This window comes from Sciurus carolinensis, chromosome 4 (genome assembly GCF_902686445.1).
Source record: "Sciurus carolinensis chromosome 4, mSciCar1.2, whole genome shotgun sequence".
In the NCBI taxonomy this organism is placed as follows: domain Eukaryota; kingdom Metazoa; phylum Chordata; class Mammalia; order Rodentia; family Sciuridae; genus Sciurus; species Sciurus carolinensis.
In genome coordinates, this window is record NC_062216.1 from 56,827,214 (window position 1) to 56,850,283 (window position 23,070).

The window sequence follows — 23,070 nt, forward strand, 5'->3', positions numbered from 1 at the left end:
TTGAAACAAACCAGGTACAGATGTTCTCACAGATATATTTTCCTGCTTAGAAATTATCACATAAATTAATCTGAATGGTTATACAAAAAAAAACATATTTGGCTCTTCAGGGTGGCAGCAGGTCCTACAGTGTCTGTGGTAGCAGGAAGTGCAGTGATGGCAGCAGGTGACAGTGATCTGTGGGCAGGCAACATAAAAGAGAATGCCTCGAGCTCATAGTTCTGAAAGCTTGCTGCTCCAGACAAGGCTCCATAAATTTGAGTTGACCTGTTTGGCAACCTTTTCCCAGAGACTGCTGAGGAGTCCAAGTCACTGATCCCAAGTCTGGAGCAATAGTTTGAAGATAAGGAGACACAGCAGATTCTTGATAATATCCAGACAAAGCATGATTTTCAATATTAATTTCCAAACTTCACTCAGGTGCTTGGGGAAACTATGTGCCCAGCACAGCACCACCCTCCAGGGGCAGGTTCTGCCTTACACAGAAACACAATTGCAGAAGACCATTGGGCTTCCTTTGGAGAGGACAGCCCAACTTGGTGTTGATTTACTTTGCTGTTTCAAACATAAGGACTGTGTACTCTTGGAGCAGCCAGCAGTGGTTGCCTAAACATGCTGCTGAAAGGAATGAGGTATGGTGACATAAAAGCCATGCTTTTGATTATCTCACACCGTAGTTTTTGAACCCCACGTTATTTTTATTCATGACATTTGATATTTTTGTACTGGGAAATGAGGGTCAGGACACTAAGATCTGAATGCAACACTTTATTAGTGGTGCAACAGCCCAAAGGAATAAGTCCCAAAGTCTGAGCCCAAAGCACAGCATGACTTTTATACATAAGCAAGCTTGGAGTACATCAAGGCAAGGGAGTTTGTGTGATTTTATTGGAGGTTGCATTCTATATTCCTTATATGGTTGAAAGCTTGTCAACTATCTAGGGACTCTTAGCTCATACAGCTTAGGGTCTTTTATTGCACTGAGCCTAAAGGGGGATTGTTCTGTTCCTGCTATTTTGTTTACTGCTTCTGCTACTGAGGTTATCTTTTTCACATTCCTGTTAGTTGCTGCAAGCCTCTATGGTTAAATGTCAGTAAGCAGAGCTGCTGTATGTAGGTGTGCAAAACCAAAGTTTGTCAGCTCATAAACTACTAAAGTTCCCATTCTATTCTACCACATTTTGATTTCAATATGTTTGTGGTTTTTGAAAGTAAAGTAGAACATAGTAAATTCATGTAGGGAAAGAACAGCCTTACCTAGATGCAAAAGAAAGAATTAAACCAGACCAGTGCCATTGTTTCAAGTTATGAAATGAGGGGCAGGCGCGCTAATGATTGTGAGAGAGCCTTGGCACCATTGTGCCTAACCCAAGAGACAGGAGGGACCTGGGTATGACCATGCCTTGTGGTAGTTCCTTAGCCTCGATATGTACAGATATTATGCCTTTTTTTCCTTGGGTTGTGTTACAGAATATGGATATGTAGGGGCCCCAGTGCAATCATTTTGTCACCCTCAAGTTAGGCCTTTTTTTTCTTCAGTTGAACATGGTGACAGCACACCTGTTTTTCCAGTTAGTTGGGAGGCAGAGACAGGAGGATTACTAGAGTGCAGAAATTTGAGATCAGCCAAGGTAATAGAGCAAGACCCCTTCTCAAGAGAAATTGGGAGCTAGGGTTGTAGCTAAGTGATATAGCACTTGTCTAGCATTAAAAAAAAAAAAAATGATTCCATCTCCAGCACAGCACAAATAATGAAAATTTTTTTTTCATAGGCCATATGTGAAGGTTTGAACACTTTGAAGTCTTCTCTTATAGAGCATCCAGTCCAAACCTCTGACTCAGTACTTAACAACAGGTGTTCGGTGATGGGGTTGATTTGGTGTTTTGTTTTGTTTTGTACTGTCTTTTTTTGGAACCAGGGGTCCAATCTGGGGCTTTACAAATGCAAGGCAGACACTTTGCCACTCAAAGGAGAGAGTATGCCCCTTTAGAGCCATTGCAATGAAGTCATTCAACCTTAGGTTCCATGGGGAACACTTTAATACCTATATATTTTATTTATGATTTTTCTAAAGGGAAATATACATGTTTTCTTCACCAAAAACAAATTTCATTGCATGTTTATTAGATCATGCACACTATCTGTTCATTCTGGAAAAATTGTATGAAGTATGGTACCAGGAGCACACTCTAGAGCTGACATATAAACATGGCTCATCCTCTGATGCAGCCAGTGTGTGGGTCATGATACTCCCAGTCATTTTGAGTGTGCCATCTGCCCACACAAGCCCCATCTCTATCCCAACAGTGTGCTCATAGTAATACCAGTCCTGGTTAATAGTGAACAGTGTCGTCATGGTCTACAATGAACTTTTATTTTTCCAGCACTTGTGCTGAGTACTGTGTCATTTAGCTGTTGTATTCACCATCCTATAGTCAGATATACTAGGGAATTCTAAATGGTGTGTAAAGAGAACATCTGGCCACCGCAGGATGGGCACATCTGCACCCGCTAATTTTTCCTCATTTCTCCAAATCAGGGGTCAGATGCTCACAATGTGCCAATGCCCTGGCTTTCTTCTCCCATGGATTTCATGCCTCTAAAGCAGATCTTGCAATTACAAGAAAATGGTGTACTTCTGGCCGAGAATATGTAGTCATGGAGAGTTTACCTCCAGCTCTAGGTAAAAAAACAAAAAATATTTTAAGATTGTATCTTCAAAAGGGAAGAAAATAAGGAATTATCTTACTGCTTATTAAACATGGGATAGGGCAGGGGAGATAGCTCAGTTGGTAGAGTGCTTGCCTTGCAAGCACAAGGCCCTGGGTTCGATCCCTGGTACCACCAAAAAAAATAAAATAAAAAAAAAGTAAACATGGGATAATCATCTTTATGTCTTATATGCTTGTTTAAAATAAGATAAGCATGACTTACTTGCTTGAGAGGTCCCTGTTTTATATTCTGCTCCTAAATATAATGACCTGTGATGTTATCTTATTTTTTTTTCACCTTCTATCAGAACAACTTACCATCTATTACCTCTTTTTCTCCACTAAGGTTGCTCGGTCTTTATGTTTTACTTCATCTTTTTCCTTTTTATTCCAAAAGAGAATAAAGGTGCCCAGCACCTTTTCTCAGGTCGTCCACTGGCTCAGGTTTTCTGGTCCTTTCTCTATCTATTGGATTTGGTACAAAGTAGGCAAACAATTTACAGCAAGACAAATAATCATAATCTTTGTACATGGCTGGCAGAAATTAAAATGTTCAATGAGCTAACAAACATTTGCTTTGGGCGGGGGAACCTTCATGCAAATGTTGCCTTCATATTCTATAGAAAAAACTATTCTCAGAAACACTGCCTTGGTTAATTACCAATCTCATGGTGTGTTAAATATCTAAAAATAACTATTGATTGTCCTTCTTTGCAGAGAGTTGAAATCACAGCAGGAGGGCTATGAAGAGAGAAGATGTTTTTAAAACTTGGATGGTTTCCCAGGATTTTTTTTTTTTTTTTTTTTTTTTTTGCTTCCCACTTTCCAAAAATACAAGGTAACTTCTGAGATTTCCCAAGCTGTTATAAGGTTTGGAGAGAGCGTGTTGGCATGTTCATTGTCCCTTAGGAAACAAGGCTATCTGTTTTTCTTCCCAGCTTTGCAGTCCATGTAAGCATTTTGTTAACAGCAGGTCAGCTATTCCAAATTCACAGTCACTATCAACATAGACCTTGTTATCAAAGGTAAGAAAATGCTTTTTTGAGAGCCTGCTTTTCTTAAGGTCTCCTTTTTGTTAGAAACCACAACTATTACTGCTTTTGTGAATATATTTCATCCAAAACCCTTCCTTCGTTGAGTAAAATTGCCTGGATACATTCCAGGCTTCACAATGATTCTAAACTGCTGCCTACAGCAGGCAGTAGCAACCACAGTAATTATCCAGTGGGCATGGTCGGTCAAGGACTTTTTCCTTTTTATCAGATATAGTAGTTTGGCATCTTGGATTCAGTTGAAGTTTGAAGAACTTGCATTCTTTATTTTTTAATTGATCAACCACTACAGATTTTCTTGATTGTTTCCAAGGAGAAAGCTTTGATCCAGGTGTTAATGGGTATAAAAGTGGTCTACAGTTAATATAACGTTGTCATTGATGTTATATTTTCCATACAACTATAGGTTAGAAAAACATAAGATAAAATAGCAGTCTCTTTTGGGAGACAAGGTTTATACAGGTTTTTTTTTTTTTTTTTTTTTTTTTTTTTATTTAGAAGGAGGCTAATATTTACCTAACATTGTACCCAGGCATCATGATAAAGCTTTACATATATCATCTCATTTAAACCTCGGATATTAAGTAAATTGTTCAAAGTCACACACATGAAACCAGCTCCAACACCTGTGCTTCTTCTCCTAAATCACATCAACTGTTATATGTAACAAGTATTTTCTGCAGAGCAACAATCTAGATTGCTGCTAAAGAGCCCCTAGATAGCCCCTAAATATGGGGGCTCCAGTGCTCCAAGTAATTTAGTGATGTTGCTGAGGTCAAAAGTGGAAAGCACCAGGGGCAGTTCAGGGACTATGGGGATATGCTGGTCTGTTAACCCAGATTTTAATTCTCAGCATCTTTACGTGAACAAGTGAAAATGATGTACTTGTCCTCATCTCTACGGCCAGCTTCCTAGGCTATTGGAATGTGTTTAAATTCCTAATCTCCCTACAAGATTGGGCAGTTTATTTGGGTAACATTTTATAAAATTCAAAATTCTGTTTGCTAGGTCCTGACCAATGTTGACTATCAAATAGTCCTGCATATGAATCATGTTTCTTATCTTCTAGTCACATAAATCCTAATATCTTGAACCTGACACTATCCAATTTGGTAATGAGCTGGTTTTGCTCTACCTACTAATTTATCCAGAAAAGAATTGTTTAGTCTACAAAGAGGTTTTAACTAATCCTAAAACAAAGGGATGAACAAATAAAAGTAGCTTCACGAATACCAAGAAACAAGTATATATTTACAAGGCTGGTGGAACTCTTAAATATTGAGATCTATTTGAAGGGAAACTTTACCATGTGTGCCCAAATCTTTAAGAATTTATATCATTTTTCTTATGAATTTGCCATTAAGAAATTGTTGAAACATAGTATTATACAAATAGATTTTTGAACTCAGTTAAAAATCACATATAAACACAATCACAATACTAAACTGGAGTTTTTAAATTATTGAGATATCATTTATGTACACTAAACAAGACATATTTAAATGAAAACAAATTTTATTTATGTTTCTACCCATGGAACAGTAAAAAAAATTAATAACCAGGCAGTGGCACATGTCTATAATCCCAGTCACACAGGAAGTAGAGGGAGGAAGATCACAAGATTGAGGTCAGACTGGACAACTTAATAAGATCCTATCTCAAAATTAAAAATAAGCCAGATTACCTGTAATCCCAGCTGATTGGGAGGCTGAGGTAGGAGGATCAAGTGTTCATAGCCAGCCTCAGCAAAGGCAAGGCATTAAACAACACAGTGAGACCCTGTCTCTAAATAAAATACAAAATAGGGCTGGGGATGTGGGTCAGTGGTTGAGTGCCCCTGAGCCCAATCCCTGGTACCAAAAATAAATAAATAAATAAATAATAAAAATAAAGTTCTGGGGATATAATTCAGTGGTAGAGCACCCCTGGGTTCTATCTCTGGTATTTAAAAATAAAAATCAAGGTACTGAACATTTCTATCACCTCCAGAAATTTTCTTGTGTCCTTTGGAATCTATCCTTCCAGCCCTGTAGAGTATTTTGCATTCTATAGAGTTTCTTATAAGTGGAATCATTGAGCATATATCTTTTGTGTCTGGATCCTCTCAGTCTATAATTTTGAGAATCATCCATGTATCTATATTTTGTTCCATCTTATTGCTGAGTAGTATGGGACTCAAAGGATGTACCATATTTTGTTTGTTTGTTTACCTGTTGATGGATATTGTTTTCAGTTTGGATTATTACAAATAAAACTGCTGTTAAGTAATTCATAGACAAAATTTCCTATAGAGTGATATTTCCTTATTCTTTGAAAGATATATAAGCAGTATTAGGATTGTATCATGTGGTAGGTATATGTTTAAAGCATTAAGTGAAAATTTTTAAACTATGTAAACAAACAATAATAAGTAAATCAAAGATGCTACCTCCTGCTAGGCATGGTGGTATGCTTCTGTAATCCCAGCAACTTGGTAGGATTGAACATTGAGGTAGGAGGATCACAAATTCAAAGTAAGCCTCAACAATTTAGGGAGGCCGTAAACAACTTAGTGAGACCCTCTTTCAAAATAAAAAAATTTAAAAAAATAAAAGATTTGGGGATGTGGATCACTGGTTAACTGCCTCTGGGTTCAATCCGGTACCAAAAAAGAAAACAAACAAACAAAAAAAAACGAACAAAATAATGCCATCTCCAAATGATACTTTGTAATAATATAAAATTTAAAAATCTTGATTCTGAGGAGTTTTACGAACATGAAAAAATATTCATCATAAAAAATTTCCAAAACTTAAGTTCTCAGATAATACATAGGATCTTAGAACAAAGATTTAAACAATATACAATATTGCCAATAATAATTATCTCTGAAGGTAATTTTCATTTCTTTCCTTTCAAATATGTTAAGATGGAAATGTATTGCCAGAAAAATATAGCAGACACACAGAGGCACACAATATGTGCATTTTGTTAATTTTTCTCGAAGGTTCATCTACACTCTGAAGAAAGTAGTTCTCCAGCATTGGAAATCTGGGGAAAGCTAGTACTATCTTAAAGTGTTTAAAGATAGTATCTGAGTTACTAATAGAAATGTAGCAGCAGCTAATAGAAATATAAATAATAGACTTAATCTCTTTTTGGAGCAAATCTTGGAATGAATAAGTAAATGCATTCTTAAATTTGTCTACCATTTTACTGTTGCATTGGTGGTTTTCAAATATATTGACTTTGGTTAATCTTCACAACTGCCCTATAAGTGGTCCCAAAGGAGTTTATTGCTAGAATAAAGTCATAAATTGTGAGTTTAAAAGTTGCTAGCAGACAAAGCATCAAGTGTTTTATTCAAAACTATGAACTTTAAAAAGATCACTTTTATCACAGGATTATTTTGCACATCTTACATGTACAGGTTCTTGAGGAGGAAAACCATCATGAATGCCAGTCAAGGAGTTTTTCAGAGACATTTTGTGTTGCTATAAGCACATACAGAGCCATCAGCATGAATCTAGGATCTGTATTCATTAGTCTATAATTTAAAGCACATTCATAGATGTGAACACCATAGGTGAAGAATATTCTTTCATTATCTCGTTTCCTTAAGTCCATCATCTTCTCTTCCCATCTCCAATCATATTTTCCTCAATGACTAATAAATGATCCCAACTCTGAGAACTACAGGTGGAGAAAACCAAGTCAGTGTTACGAAGGCTTGGTGATATTTAGTAGATCCTGGAATGGATGTCCTCTCAGGTCTCTGCTCTGACCTTCATTAGAAAGAGGCTCTCCCTTTTACTTTCCATTGCAAACTTGCCTACTAGGCAGTGATATGGAATCCACATGTACAAAGCCATGTGAACTCATCTAACTTCCTACCTGACAAATTTCTAATCCTTTGTTACTTTCACCTCTTTACTCTTATAGCATTTGTCCATTTTATTTAACTTGCCTTATTCAAACATGTGTCATGATTTTATACACATTTTTTCTAACCAAATTATCAGTTTTCTCTTATTTCTCGATTTATTCATCTCATCATCATTTGCAGAGCCCAGTATAGCTGGGCTGAATTTGTTTCATTGATTCACTGTCCATTTTACAAGATACTGTCAGATTAACGTACCTAAAAAACTGATTTTTATCATATTTTTTCTATTAGGATCTCCATAAGCTCTCTCTTGTTAACTGAGGTTAGTCTCTTTAGTGCTAGCCCAATGTAGAAAGTGGACTTGTGCTTTCTCTATGGATTTGCTTCATATTGCTCAAAAATTCCTCTTCCTTCTAGCTCGGTAGGAGAAACTCCTGCTAAAGTCTCAGCATGCTACCTGGTCTTTAGTATGAACAGTGCTATTTCTAGTACAGGCGTGTAAGTGCAATGAAAAGTATTAGGAATAGTGAGATTTAACTCTACTTGAAAGCTAACAAGTTAACCTTCCATAGTTTCATGAATTCTGATAGAAAATGCAAGATTCCCATGTCAGAAACAGAAAATATTTATTACTGAGGACAACAGCATGTGTCACAGTACTAACATTTATTTTGGTTCCCCAACATAGTAACACAATAAAGGGAATGTGATCCCATCCACTTTTGCAAAAGAGGAACCCTGAGCTTAGGGAAATAGAATTGTCATGACCAGTGTGACCAAACTCTCAGGTCTGCTGAGGGGTGAAGGGGGATTGGAAAATAAAAAATCACAGACACAGATCTTGAAGATTAAGCTGGGATCAAGTAGAGCCTGCTCTCTGATGGAGATACAGGTCTAAAGAGTTACACCAGGGAGATTTCAAGATGGTGGACTAGAGGGTGGCTGCATTTCATGTAGCTCCAGGACTCAGGACTCAAAAAGAGGAGATATTGAGAGACTTGGGACCAACTCAAAGCCGCTAGGTGAGTCTCTCCCATTGGGGAGGCATCCCGGATGGGGTGGTAGTCCTGGAACACAGGGAACTTTGTGAAGTAGAGTTGCCCAATGAGACACCCCTTCCCCTGCTGGAGCAGTGAACTCGGACAACTGGGAGCATTATAGAGGAGCACTGAGCACGACACTTGGACTCGGAGCAACCCACTGGGGTTCCGGGCAGCAGCCCAGAGGAGGAGGAGCACGGCAAGCTGTTTGGACTCAGAGTGACCGCTCCTGAACACTGGGGGACTGCCCAGAAGAGGAGGAGGAGCGCGGCGGGTCCCGTGGACTCGGAGCGGCTGCACCAGAGCTCTGGGTGGCTGCCCAGAGGAGGAGGTGCGCGGTGAGTTCTTTGGACTCAGAGCGACTGTTCCTGAACATCGGGGGGGGCTACCTGGAGGAGGAGGAGGAGCGCGGCAGGTCACTTGGACTCGAAGTGACTGCACCAGGGCTACGGGTGACTGTTGGGAGGAGGAGGTGTGCAGTGAGTTGCTTGGACTCTTGGCGACTGCACCAGAACTCCGGGCAGCTGCCTGGAGGAGGAGGAGGTGTGCGGCGGGTCACTTGGACTCAGAGTGACCGCAGGGAACACTGGGCGGCTGCCCGGAGGAAGAGGCATGCAGCAGGTCGCTGGGACTCGGAGCAACTGTACAGGGCTCCAGGTGGCTGCTCAGAGGAGGGGCCGCATAGCCAGGCGATTAGGTACAGCGCAGAGTCCCAGGACCTAGGCGGCTTCTTGGTGGAAGAGCTGCACAGAGACAAGCTTAGGGCGAGGGAAGTTTCCAGGACTGCAGGCAGATTCTCTGAGGAGAGGCAGGCTAAGGAGACTCGTCTGCGAAGGGCGAGGTTCCCAGGCCCAGGAGGTAGGTCTGGGTGACTGGGAACGCTGCAGAGGAAGGCTGCCCAGCCCAGGTGGTAGTTGTGGATTGAGGGGAACCTCTAGGAGGGGAACTGACCAGCGAGACATCCCCACTGGGTGAGTCTTCCCTGCCGGGTGAGGTTTTCCCACAAGGACAGAAAAACCAGAGACACAGGCCCAAACAGGCCTTGCCTCAGCCCGCAACCTAGTTCCCCTTTGGATGACCATTGGTCAACAAGTGGAGGCACCTCTGCCCACTAGCAGGTAATATACCCCACCTGAAGGCTACAACCCCTAGAGAGGCAACTTCCTTGTGGAGCACCGCATTATCAACTTTCGCGAAGATGGCAGGCTACTGAAGGCTAAGAGGGGATATACAAGAAATCTTCAGGGACATTATAAGTCAATAGAGGAAATCTGCAATATCTTAGTGGTCCAATGATACCTGAACAATATGAGAAAAAAAGGGAAGAAAATACCCCAAACAAATCTAGATGCTACAACAATGAAATCCAATGACAGCATGGCAGAAGAAATGACAGAAAGGGAGTTCAGAATGTACATAATTAAAATGATCAGGGAAGCAAACGATGAGATGAAAGAGCAAATGCAGGCATTGAATGATGAGATGAAAGAGCAAATGCAGGCATTGAATGATCGCACCAATCGACAGTTAAAAGACCAAATACAGGAAGCAAAAGATCATTTCAATAAAGAGTTAGAGATATTGAAAAAAAAACCAAACAGAAATCCTTGAAATGAAGGAAACAATAAACCAAATTAAGAACTCCATAGAAAGCATAACCAATAGGATAGAACACCTGGAAGACAGAACCTCAGATATTGAAGACAAAATATTTAACCTTGAAAACAAAGTTGAACAAACAGAGAAGATGGTAAGAAATCATGAACAGAATCTGCAAGAACTATGGGATATCATGAAAAGGCCAAATTTAAGAATTATTGGGATTGAGGAAGGCTTAGAGAAACAAACCAAAGGAATGAACAATCTATTCATTGAAATAATATCAGAAAATTTCCCAAATCTGAAGAATGAAATGGAAAATCAAGTCCAAGAGGCTTATAGGACTCCAAATACACAAAATTACAACAGACCCACACCAAGGCACATTATAATGAAAATACCTCACATACAAAACAAAGACAGAATTTTAAAGGCTATGAGAGAAAAGAACCAAATTACATTCAGGAGGAAACCAATACGGATATCAGCAGATTTTTCAATCCAGACCATAAAAGCTAGAAAGGCCTGGAACAACATTTTCAAGGCCTGAAAGAAAATGGATGACAACCAAGAATCTTATAACCAGCAAAACTTACCTTCAAATTTGATGATGAAATAAAATCATTCCATGATAAACAAAAGCTAAAAGAATTTACAAAAAGAAAGCCAGCATTACAGAACATTCTCAGCAAAATATTCCATGAGGAAGAGATAAAAAACAAAGAAGCAAATCAGCAAAGGGAGGAACTATCCTAAAGGAACTGTCAAATAAAGGAGGAACCAAGTCATGTCAAAAAATAAATAAATAAATAAATAAACAAATAAAAATGAGCCAAATGACTGGGAATACAAATCATATCTCAATAATAACCCTGAATATTAATGGTCTGAACTCATCAATCAAAAGACATAGACTGGCAGATTGGATTAAAAAGAAAGATCCAACAATATGTTGCCTGCAAGAGACTCACCTCATAGAAAGAGATACCCATAGACTAAAGGTGAAAGGATGGGGAAAAACATACCATGCACATGGACTCAGCAAAAAAGTTGGAGTATCCATCCTCATTTCAGATAATATGGACTTCAAGCCAAAGTTAGTCAGAAGGGATAAAGAAGGACATTTCATACTGCTTAAGGGAACCATAAATCAGCAAGACATAACAATCATAAATATCTATACTCCAAACAGTGGCTCATCCATGTATGTCAAGCAAATCCTTCTCAATTTCAGAAACCAAATAGACCATAACACAATAATACTACGTGATTTTAACACGCCTCTCTCACCACTGGACAGATCTTCCAAACAAAAATTGAACAAAGAAACCATAGATCTCAATAACACAATCAATAATTTAGACTTAACAGATATTTATAGAATATACCATCCAACCAAGAGCGAATACACTTTCTTCTCAGCAGCACATGGATCCATCTCTAAAATAGACCATATATTATGCCACAAAGCTAATGTTAGCAAATACAAGAAGATAGAGACACTACCTTGTATTCTATCAGATCATAATGGATTGAAATTAGAAATAAATGAAAGAGTAAAAAACAGAAACTACTCCAACACCTGGAGATTAAACAATATGCTATTATATGATGAATGGATAACAGAAGATATTAGGAAGGAAATTAAAAATTCTTAGAGGTAAATGAGAACAAAGAAACATCATATCAAAATCTCTGGGACACTATGAAAGCAGTACTTAGAGGAAAATTTATTTCATGGAGTGCATTCAATAAAAGAAGTAAAAATCAACAAATAAACAACCTAACACTACAGCTCAAAGCCCTAAAAAAAGAACTGACCAACACCAAAAGTAGTAGAAGACAGGAAATAGTTAAACTGAGAACTGAAATCAAAGAAACTGAAACAAAAGAAACAATACAAAAAATTGACAAAAGAAATAGTTGGTTCTTTGAAAAAATAAGCAAAATAGATAAACCCTTAGCCACACTAACAAAGAGAAGACGAGAGAAAAATCCAATCAATAAAATTTGGAATGAACAAGGAAATAACACAACAGACACGTTTGAAATACAAAACATAATTAGAAGCTATTTTGAAAATCTATACTCCAACAAAATAGAAAATTTCGAAGACATCATCAAGTTTCTAGAGACATATGAATTGCCTAACCTGAACCAGGAGGACGTACACAATTTAAATAGACCAATTTCAAGTAATGAAATAGAAGAAGTCATCAAAAGCCTACCAACAAAGATAAGTCCAGGACCAGATGGGTTCTCAACCGAGTTCTACAAAACCTTTAAAGTAGAGCTGATTCCAATACTTCTCAAAGTATTCCATGAAATAGAAGAGGAGGGACCCTCCCAAACTCATTCTATGAAATCAATATTACCCTGATACTTAAACCAGACAGAGACCCATCAAGGAAAGAAAATTTCAGACCAATATCCTTAATGAACATCGATGCAAAAATTCTCAACAAAATTTTAGCAAATCGCATACAAAAACATATTAAAAAGATAGTGCACCATGATCAAGTGGGTTTCATCCCAGGGATGCAAGGTTGGTTCAACATCAGGAAATCAACAAATGTCATTCACCATATCAACAGACTTAAAGTCAAGAGTCACATGATTATTTCAATAGATGCAGAAAAAGCATTTGATAAAATACAGCACCCCTTCATGCTCAAAACACTAGAAAAAATAGGGATAGTGGGAACATTCCTTAATATTGTAAAGGCCATCTATGCTAAGCCCATGGCTAATATTATTCTAAATGGTGAAAAACTGAAAGCATTCCCTCTAAATACTGGAACAAGGCAGGGATGCCCCCTTTCACCACTTCTATTCAATATCATGCTTGAAACTCTAGCCAGAGTAATTTGAAGACCATAGAAATTAAAGGGATATGAATAGGAAAAGAAGAACTCAAACTATTCCTATTTGCTGATGATATGATTATATACTTAGAAGAACCAAGAAATTCCACCAGAAAACTTTTAGAACTCATAAGTGAATTCAGTAAAGTAGCAGGATATATGATCAGTGCTCATAAATCTACTGCATTTTTATACATAAGTGATGAATCTTTGGAAAGAAAAATTAGGAAAACTACCCCATTCACAATAGCTTCAAAAAAATAAAATACTTGGGAATCAATCTCACAAAAGAGGTGAAAGACCTCTACAATGAGAACTACAGAACACTAAAGAAAGAAATTAAAGAAAGCCTCAGAAGATGGGAAGATCTCCCATGTTCTTGGATAGGCAGAATTAATATTGTCAAAATGGCCGTACTACCAAAACTGCTATACAGATTCAATGCAATTCCAATTAAAATCCCAATGATGTACCTTACAGAAATAGAGCAAGCAATCATGAAATTCATCTGGAAGAATAAGAAACCCAGAATAGCTAAAGCAATCCTTTGCAGGAAAAATGAAGCTGGGGGTATCTCAATACCAGAACTTCAACTATACTACAAAGCAATAGTAACAAAGACGGCATGGTATTGGCACCAAAATAGACAGGTAGATCAATGGTACAGAATAGAGGACACGGACACAAACCCAAATAAATACAATTTTCTCATACTAGACAAAGGGGCCAAAAATATGCAATGGAGAAAAGATAGCCTCTTCAACATATGGTGCTGGGAAAACTGGAAATCCATATGCAACAGAATGAAACTAAACCCATATCTCTCACCCTGCACAAAAATCAACTCACAATGGCTCAAGGACCTTGAAATAAGACCAGAGACCCTGCATCTTATAGAAGAAAAAGTAGGTCCAAATCTTCAACATGTCAGTTTAGGACCAGACTTCCTCAACAGGACTCCCATAGCACAAGAAATAAAACCAAGAATCAATAAGTGGGATAGATTCAGACTAAAAAGCTTTTTCTCAGCAAAGGAAACTATCAGCAATATGAAGAAAGAGCCTACAGAATGGGAGAAAATCTTTGCCAATCATACTTCAGATAGAGCAGAATCTCTATCTAAAGATAGAGATTACTCCAGAATCTATAAAGAACTCAAAAAACTCTACAAAAAGAATACAAATAACCCAATCGACAAATGAGCTAAGAATATGAACAGACACTTCACAGAAGTTCTACAAGCATCAACAAACATATGAAAAAATGTTCCACATTGCTAGTAATAAGAGAAATGCAAATCAAAACCACCCTAAGATTCCATCTCACCCCAATGAGAATGGCGATTATCAAAAATACAAGCAACAATAGGTGTTGGCGAGGATGTGGGGAGAAAGGTACCCTCATACTTTGCTGGTGGGGCTGCAAATTAGTGCAGTCACTCTGGAAAGCAGTGTGGAGATTCCTTAGAAAACTTGGAATGGAACCAACATTTGACCCAGCTATCCCACTCCTTGGCCTATACCCAAAGGACTTAAAATCAGCATACTACAGAGATACAGCTATATCAATGTTCATGGCTGCTTAATTCACAATGGCCAGATTGTGTAGTCAGCCTAGATGTCCTTCAATTGATGAATGGATATATACAATGGAATATTACTCAGTCATAAAGAATGATAAAATTATGGCATTTGCATGCAAATGGATGAAATTGAAGAATATCATGCTAAGTGAGATAAGCCAATCTAAAAAAACCAAAGGACAAATGATCTCGCTGCTAAGTGAATGATGACATATAATGTGGGGTGGGAGGGTTTAGTGTTAGGGTTAGAGTTAGGGTTAGGGAGGGTGGCAAGAATGGAGGAAGGAAGGACTGTATAGAGGGAAAAGAGGGGTGGGAGGGGTGAGGGGAAGGGAAAAAAATAACAGAATGAATCAAACAACATTACCCTATGTAAATTTATGATTACACAAATGGTATGCCTTTACTCCATGTAGAAACAGAGAAACAACATGTATCCCATTTGTTTACAATAAAAAAAAAGAGTTACACCAGCAATCTTTATTTATATATGTCTCCTTATCAGGTTAAAGACTATGCAACCATTATTCTTTGTTTTCAGGAAAGTTACAGAAACTAGGACTTCTTTGTAGCTTTTCCTCAGTTGCAATCCACAGTTGCAAAGTGCAATGTTAGGAGCTGTGTGTAGCTCTCAAGAAAGTCCATTGTTAAAAGTTACTATAAGGCAGGCAGGAACTGGAGAAGCTGAGCTGGTGAAACATTGTGGTTGTCTAGCATGAGAATTCCTTCCTTCCCAGGAGCTGTGTGCCTGAGGTCAAGGTTAGAACTAATAGGGCTCTTGAACAGAGCCCCCTCATGCAGAGCATTGCTACAGCAGGTAGGCACAGAAACATTCCCAGGAACCTGGCATGCCACAGACATGAGGGCATCAGAGACCCCTGATCTCAGTAACTGCTCCCACATCCTCCATCACCGTTCTCAACATAGAATCTTTTATAATAGTCAGAAAGCACACCTGTCCTTTACTCCAGAGGAAGGCAATCTATCTTTCCAAATTCTAAATAAAACTGTCCCTTACTGTGGAGGTTAATGCTATTTCTATTTTCTATGTATGTTTAATATGCAAGCCTAGAGCAGAGTGCAGTCAATGTCTTGCTTCAAAAGTTGTGTAGAAATGCAAAAGACCACAGAGAATAATACCCCCAAAACATCCACCTCTCATTTCCTGCTTTTGGAAAATTTTTCACATGCGTATGCCACTCTAGTTCCTACTTTGATTAATCCAACCATCAGAGACTATGACCAATTTCATTCAGTTATTCTCACGTATCATTTAACACAGTCGGCCATCAACAGGACTCCAAGCGTCAGGATGCCAGTCTAAAAGTAGTAACCTCAACCATGCTTCCCAGGATCCCTCGTGCAGCCAGCTGGCCAAACTTCCTAAGACTCTCCTTTAGAAAGTCAAATATCTTTCTCTAAGCTTTTGTGGTGATAAATCCACTTGACCTTGGACATTAATCCAAATACAGAAGGATGTATTAGCACTTGCACAGTCTCTGCTTTTACCAATAAGGATCATCAAGGGCAATTTTTATCATCCACAACAACCCTTGCCAATGAATTTGGAATCTTCTGAGGTAAAATCTGTCTCATTGATGATTTCAGTTAATGTCAGGGATAAATATTATGCAAATTTTTCTAACAGAATTGCACTATGGCATCAATAACTATCACATGAATAATTGTATCATATAATGAGTCAGTTATCACTCTAGGAAGTTCCCTCACATAGTCAAGAATGGCTGTATTTGGAGAGATCTTGTCATCATCTGAGGACTACAAAATGTACTGCTGATACTTCCTTGAACACTCAGAGGTCTCTTGTGATCATTGGTAAGTTGTATTCACTATATTTTTGAAGGGTGGTAAGATAATAAACATCTGGCTTCCTCTCAACAAGTAGTCCCATGAGCACACATGATCCTACCAAAAAGAGATTACGATTGTCAGATCCTGCCAAGTGGAATTTACTTCATGGTTGTGGCAAAGATTGAAGAATAGAGCCTCCAGCATGTCCTTTCAGGAAAATGGCAGGTCTTGGGCTCTCTGATTCAGACTGAATAATTGTTTCTGGAGGGGACAGTCAAAGATGATTCCAGTCTCTCAGGGCCTACCCATACCACACATTGGGTGGCATTCTTCTGTCCCATAAAATGTCTGAGGTCAGTCATCAAGAAGTGATGACAGGGAGAAACTGGGGCCATCCTCTGCTGTTTCTGATAAACTTATCAATAAGGTTGTAAGAACAGTTATCAAATCATGGCTAAGAACTATGTGGTTAAGAAAGGCAGATCCAGCACTGGATTCAAAACTTTAAGGCACTTATAACCATTTGTGAGATCCACAGCTGGGTTTTCCTTAATGAGTAAAACTCCAAGGGCAGCTCTGAGATATGCAGATCATTAACGTCCACCACCCCTTCTCTCTCAGGCCTAAGGTATTTCCTCCCCACGTGCTGAGACCGATGTTTTCATCCTACTGCCATAAAATGTGCCCTGTCTCCTACACACATGAGAACTATTGTCAGGGGGATCAAGTTCTTAGGGGAAGAAGGAATTTCCTAATCTTAGACCCACTGTGCCACCCAGCTTTGGCCCCCATTGGCCTCCACAGGGAAACTGCAGGCAGCATATCCAAGTCTTGAAATTTATCAATGAAAATAATTCCCAGACCTGAAACAACTAAATTTGAATCTCCTGGATTACCTTTTGTCTGTGGTACTGCTCAGAGATGTGTCACCTGGGTGGTTCTGGTGTTGTCTTAGGGAAAAGAAAAAAGCATCATGCCTACCAAGAGAGAAAAATCCCAATTTCAAGAAAGTCTACAGAACTTCTACTCCCCTCATTCTGATCATTACCCAAGAAGCAGCTGAGAGGTGATCCCTCTCCAGGTAGACCTACATAAGTAACCAAACTGCCTCACTAGGATGTGGAGAGAAGGAGAACCAGAGCGATTTTTAAACCAATTTTTGAAGAAGCTGTTCCAAGATCAATAATCACAAGATACCTGTGAATGACAAGGAATGTGGAAGACCCATCAAATATCTGTATTATCAACCTTTTGTTGAGTTGTTATTGAATAAAAACATATACCCATTTTCAGTCTGAAAATGACCTACAAACTGAAAACATGACATGATTAGTTAGTAAGGCCATAATGCTGTGACCATAGTCACCTGATTAGATTGGTATCAGCAAGACAGAACTCTTTTTGCATGGTGTATGACCATTGTAAAGAAGACCATTATGTTTTTTTGTTTTTAGGTTTTCATATGTTCTTTAGTTAAACATGACAGTAAAATGAATTTTGACATATATATCCATGAAGTTTAATTTCCCATTCTTGTGATTGTACATGATGCATAGTTACACTGGTTGTGTATTCATACATGAACATAGGAAAGTTATGTTCAATTCATTCTATTGTCTTTCACATTTCCATCCCCATACCCTTGGCCCCATTTCTCCCTGTCCAGTCTGGTGACCTCCACTCCTTTATCCCCCTGGCCTATTGTGAGTCAGCAGCTGCATATCATAGAGGATATTTGGCCTTTGTTTATTTGGGATTGGCTTATCTCACTTAGCATGATAGTCTCTAGTTTCATTCATTTACCAGCAAATGCCATAATTTCATCCTTATTTATGGCTGCGTAATATTCCGTTGTGTATATGTACCACATATTCTTTATCCATTTGTCTGTTGAAGAGCACCTAGGTCAGTTCCATAGCTTAGTTATTGTGAATTGAGCTGCTATAAATATTAATGTGGCCACGTCAGTATAGCATGCTGATTTTAAATCCTTTGGGTATGTGCCAAGAAGTGGGATAACTGAGTCCAATGGTGATTCCATTCCAAGTTTTCTGAGTAATCTCCATACTACTCTCCAGAGTGGTTTCACCAATTTATAGTGCCACCAGTAGTGTATGGGTATACCTTTTTCCCCACATCCTTGCCAACATTTATTGTTACAGGTATTCTTCATAGTTGCCATTCTGACCAAAGTGAAATGAAAACTCAGTGTAGTTTAAATTTGCATTTCTCTAATTGCTAGTGATGTTGAACATTGTTTCATATATTTGCTGACTATTCCCATTTCTTCTGTGAAGTGTCTGTTCACTTCTTTGCCCATTTATTGATTGGGTTTTTGTTTTTCTTTTGGTGTAAAGTTTTGAGTTCTTTATACATCCCGGAAATTAATGCTCTATCTGAGATGCAAGTGGCAAAGATTTTCTCCCATTCTGTAGGCTCTCTCTTCATGTTCTTGATTGTTTACCTTGCTGTGGAGAAGTTTTTAGTTTGATAAAATCCCATTTATTGATTCCTGATTTTACTTCTTGCTGACATAATGAATTATGTTTATTGACTTCCATATGTTGAATCAACCTTGCATCCCTGGGATGAACCCCACTTGATCATGTTGCACTATCTTTATAATATGTTTTATATGTGATTTGCCAGTATGTTACTAAGAATTTTGCATCTATAGTCATTGGAATACTGGTCCAAAATTTTCTTTCCTTCATGTGTCTTTGTCTGCTTTATGTATCAGGGTGACACTAGCTTCACAGGATGAAGGGTTCCCTACTTTTCTATTTCATGGAATAATTTGAGGAAGATTGGTTAGTTCTTCTTTGAAGGTCTGGTAGAATTCAGCTGAGATTCCATCTGGTCCTGGTCTTTTCTTTCTTGGTAGGCTTTTGATAGAGTTTTAAATTTCTTTGCTTGAAATTGATGTGTTTAAATTTTCTATGTCCTCCTAATTCACTTTGGGTACATCATGTCTTTAGAAATTTCTTGGTGTCTTCAAGATTTTCTATTTTAATGGAATATAAATATTCATAATAGTTTCTGATTGTATTTCAGTAGTGTGCATTGTAATATTTCCTTTTTCATCACAAATTTTAATAATTTCAGTTTTCTCTCTCCTTTTGTTATCTTGACTAAGAGTTTATCGATTTTATTGATTTTTTGATTTCATTGTCTGAAACTCTTCCAAGTGATCCAGTCTGTTGGTCATTCTTTCAATTGACTTTTTAATTTGGTTTATTGATTCCTTCATTTTGAGAATTTCTGCTTGGTTTAATTTTCAGAATCTGTATCTGTTTATTGAAGTGATCTTTTACTTCATGTATTTTCTCCCTGATTTTACTCCTTATGCCATCCTTTATTTCATAGATCAGTTCATTATGTGCATTCTAAATTCCTTCTCTGACCTTTCTTCCACTGTGGTGTCAATGAATTCTCTTCTCAAAGTGTCTTGGTTTGTTTGGGTGATTTTTTTCCCTTACTTTTTCATGTTGTTTGTGTGACTCCCCATCTAACAGTATGGATCTCAGTCAGTAGAATTTCTACCCTGTGGACTTACAGTGTCCCTGAAGGTTTCCAGCACCTCGATGTTTATGGGGAGATAAATAATAACACAATAAAGTGCAAATAATATACAGCATTAAACCAAATATTTCCTACTATGATGTCTAAAATGTTAATTATGACAAAAAAATGATATGATCAGATTTGCCTACAATAAAAAACACAAGTTTGCAAAAGTGTTTACAAATGGTGGACAGGAGAGAACAGAAGTGATATAGGATGTGATGATTATGAGGGAGGGGGAGATAAGATAGTAGTAAAACATTAAAGTGAAAGAGAGAAAAATAGAGATTGGCTGCTAGCAGAAGAAAAGAAAGGGTATCAAGATAAACAGGTAAGAGAAAAAATACATATAAAGTAAAAATTTTAAAAAAAACTAAAAGAATACAAAATAAAACTAAAATATGCTTATCAAACATCCTAGTCCTCAAAGAACTAATCTATCAAAAATAACTGTTTTCAAAAATGCTAGAAATGAGAAAAATAAAAATGTGAATATTTATAAATTTTCATGCTTAGGTGAGCTCCAGTCTATTTGCTGAACACCAATTGGTCTAGATATTTTAAATCAGCACACCTCCAGGGCCCAGTAATTGCTGGTCCAAGCTGGAAGACTATACCCTGGGGATCTGCCTGAATTCTACTCATGTGGTGGAGGAGTCAATTCTTAGTACCCTATGTCATCCATGGACCCCATGTTTCCTGGTCTTTGGTTCCATCTCAAAACTCAGTCTCTCCTGCCCCCACCCTTCTATGTTCCTGGCTAGACACAACTCTCCCAGCAGGTCCTGCAAGCAGCTGGATTAGAGGGGCAGGGGTAGAGCCCTGTGGGTTTCCATGACCAGTTGTTCCCTGTGTAAACCTATTTCCACACTTGACTTTCTCCTGATCACTTAAGTACTCTCTGTTGTGCAGTGTGTTTTCTGAGCCTGTAATTCAGGCCAAACTCAGATTTGCAAGAATCAGCTCCCCTAGCTGCTGGTCCCTGTGCTACAGCTGCAAAGCAGTTCCTTCCTTTGTCCTCTGAATGTGCCTAGAGAGATGGGGACTTCTCAAGGATATTGTGCAGTGTGCCTTTAACATTTGTCAAGCCATGTCCTTGATCCCTAAACACTCCATACCCAAACACCTCAGGCCTCTTTAAAATGTAGGTTCGTTTAATTCGCTTATTCCTACACACTGCTCACAGAGGGACCACTCTGGCTGGTGCTTCCAGCCTGGCGATGGCAGTGGCTGTGCTGCTAGAGATTTCTTCCTTATTTCATTATATCCAGCCTCCTGAGTCCCTGATCTGCTTTGAACATTGAATTTTAAATTTTAGTAAAGTCCCTCCCCGCTTTTTTGTTCACCTACCTTAAAGAAGTTGTCAATCTGCTTTCTAGATTTCAGGCAATGGAGCAGTCAGGAAATAACCTCCTCTGCTCCGCCATATTTGAGAAAATCACCCTGTTAGGCCTTCTCTTGATGATAATCAAGGCATGAAAGTATCAATTTGTGTAGTGCATGCTTTGTGATCTGTTTCATTGTAGTTGATGTCATCAAAGACCCAAAACTTACCATGGACATCTATATGAGTGGCCCAGATGATTTGGTTAGCACTCCCAAACAGGGTTTTCCATCTACTTCAAAGGATATGTTTATTTTTCCCCCAAAGACTACTATAGTTTTCAGTTTTCTGGTTTTCCAAGCAGAAGAGCAAGCAGACCATTGGAAATAGTTTAAGAATCAGTCAATATAATAAGGTTCATCAGGGCAGATATTGGCCAGAGATGTCAGATCAAACTTGTGTTTTGCGCGCTAGGTTGAGAAGTGAACATCATCAGCTTTTAGCTTCACTAAACACCAGTTAACCAGATCCAAGCATTAGGATAACCTGTACAAGCTAAGGACCCCATTGAGCCAATGGCTGTGCTGAAGACAATGGAGTAGGAGGTGAGGTTCCCTCCAAGCAGAACAGTTTAATCCATTTAAAACTTGGGATACTGCTAAGACCAGGTCCTATATATTCGTGAATACACCATTTTCAATTGGAAAGAAAGTCATGTTGGATCCAACCACCTTGTCAATCAGTGAATATGACCTGATTCACCCCAAAGAGAATATATTTGGTACTCTACAGAGTATCAAATCCTCCGTGAGTGAGGTTTTCAAAGGGAAAGTGTGTATCCAAAATTTCAAGGGGCACCTCCAAATAGAGATTGCCTCCCTCTACCAAAGCTTCCATCTGCAACATCCTATGTCATAGAAACTTATAGTTCAAAAAGAGTTTTTAGAGTTAAGGGACCCCAAAGATAGGATTATCTTGGTACATGCAATTCTTCCTGATCATAATAATCACCTCTATCATTATAGGATGAGAAATGAAAGCACATAATAAATCAGTTTCTCCTGCATATTCAAGTGTAGAAGCAAAAACAAAAGCACAGTAATTTAACTGAAAGGGTTCCACTCACAAGATAATGTTATCTTTTATTTCCTACCAACCTTGTTCAAAACCCAGGAGTTGAATTTAGGTGTCCCTCTGCTTCCACAGGATTAGGTCAGATGGTAACTTGGATGACACATTCAATGGAATCATAAAAGTTTAAGCCCCCACTCCTTCCATAAGTTCTCCAGTGTTACGGTTTGGATGTGAGGTGTCCCCCAAAAGCTCATTTGTGAGACAATGCAAGAAGATTTAGAGGAGAAATGATTGTGTTATGAGAGTCTTAACCCAATCTGTGAATTAATCACTTGATAGGGTTAATTGGGTGGTAACTGAAGGCAGATGGGGCAGAGGGGACATGCCTTTGGGGTATATATTTCTATTTGGCAAGTGTAGATCTCACTCTCTACTTTCTGATCATCATGTTAGCTCCTTCCCTCCACCATACTCCTTCAACATGATGTCCTGCCTCACCTTGAGCCCTGAGGAATGGAGCCTGCTGCCTATGAACTAAGACATCTGAAACCATAAGCTCCCGGAATAATCTTTTCCCTCTCT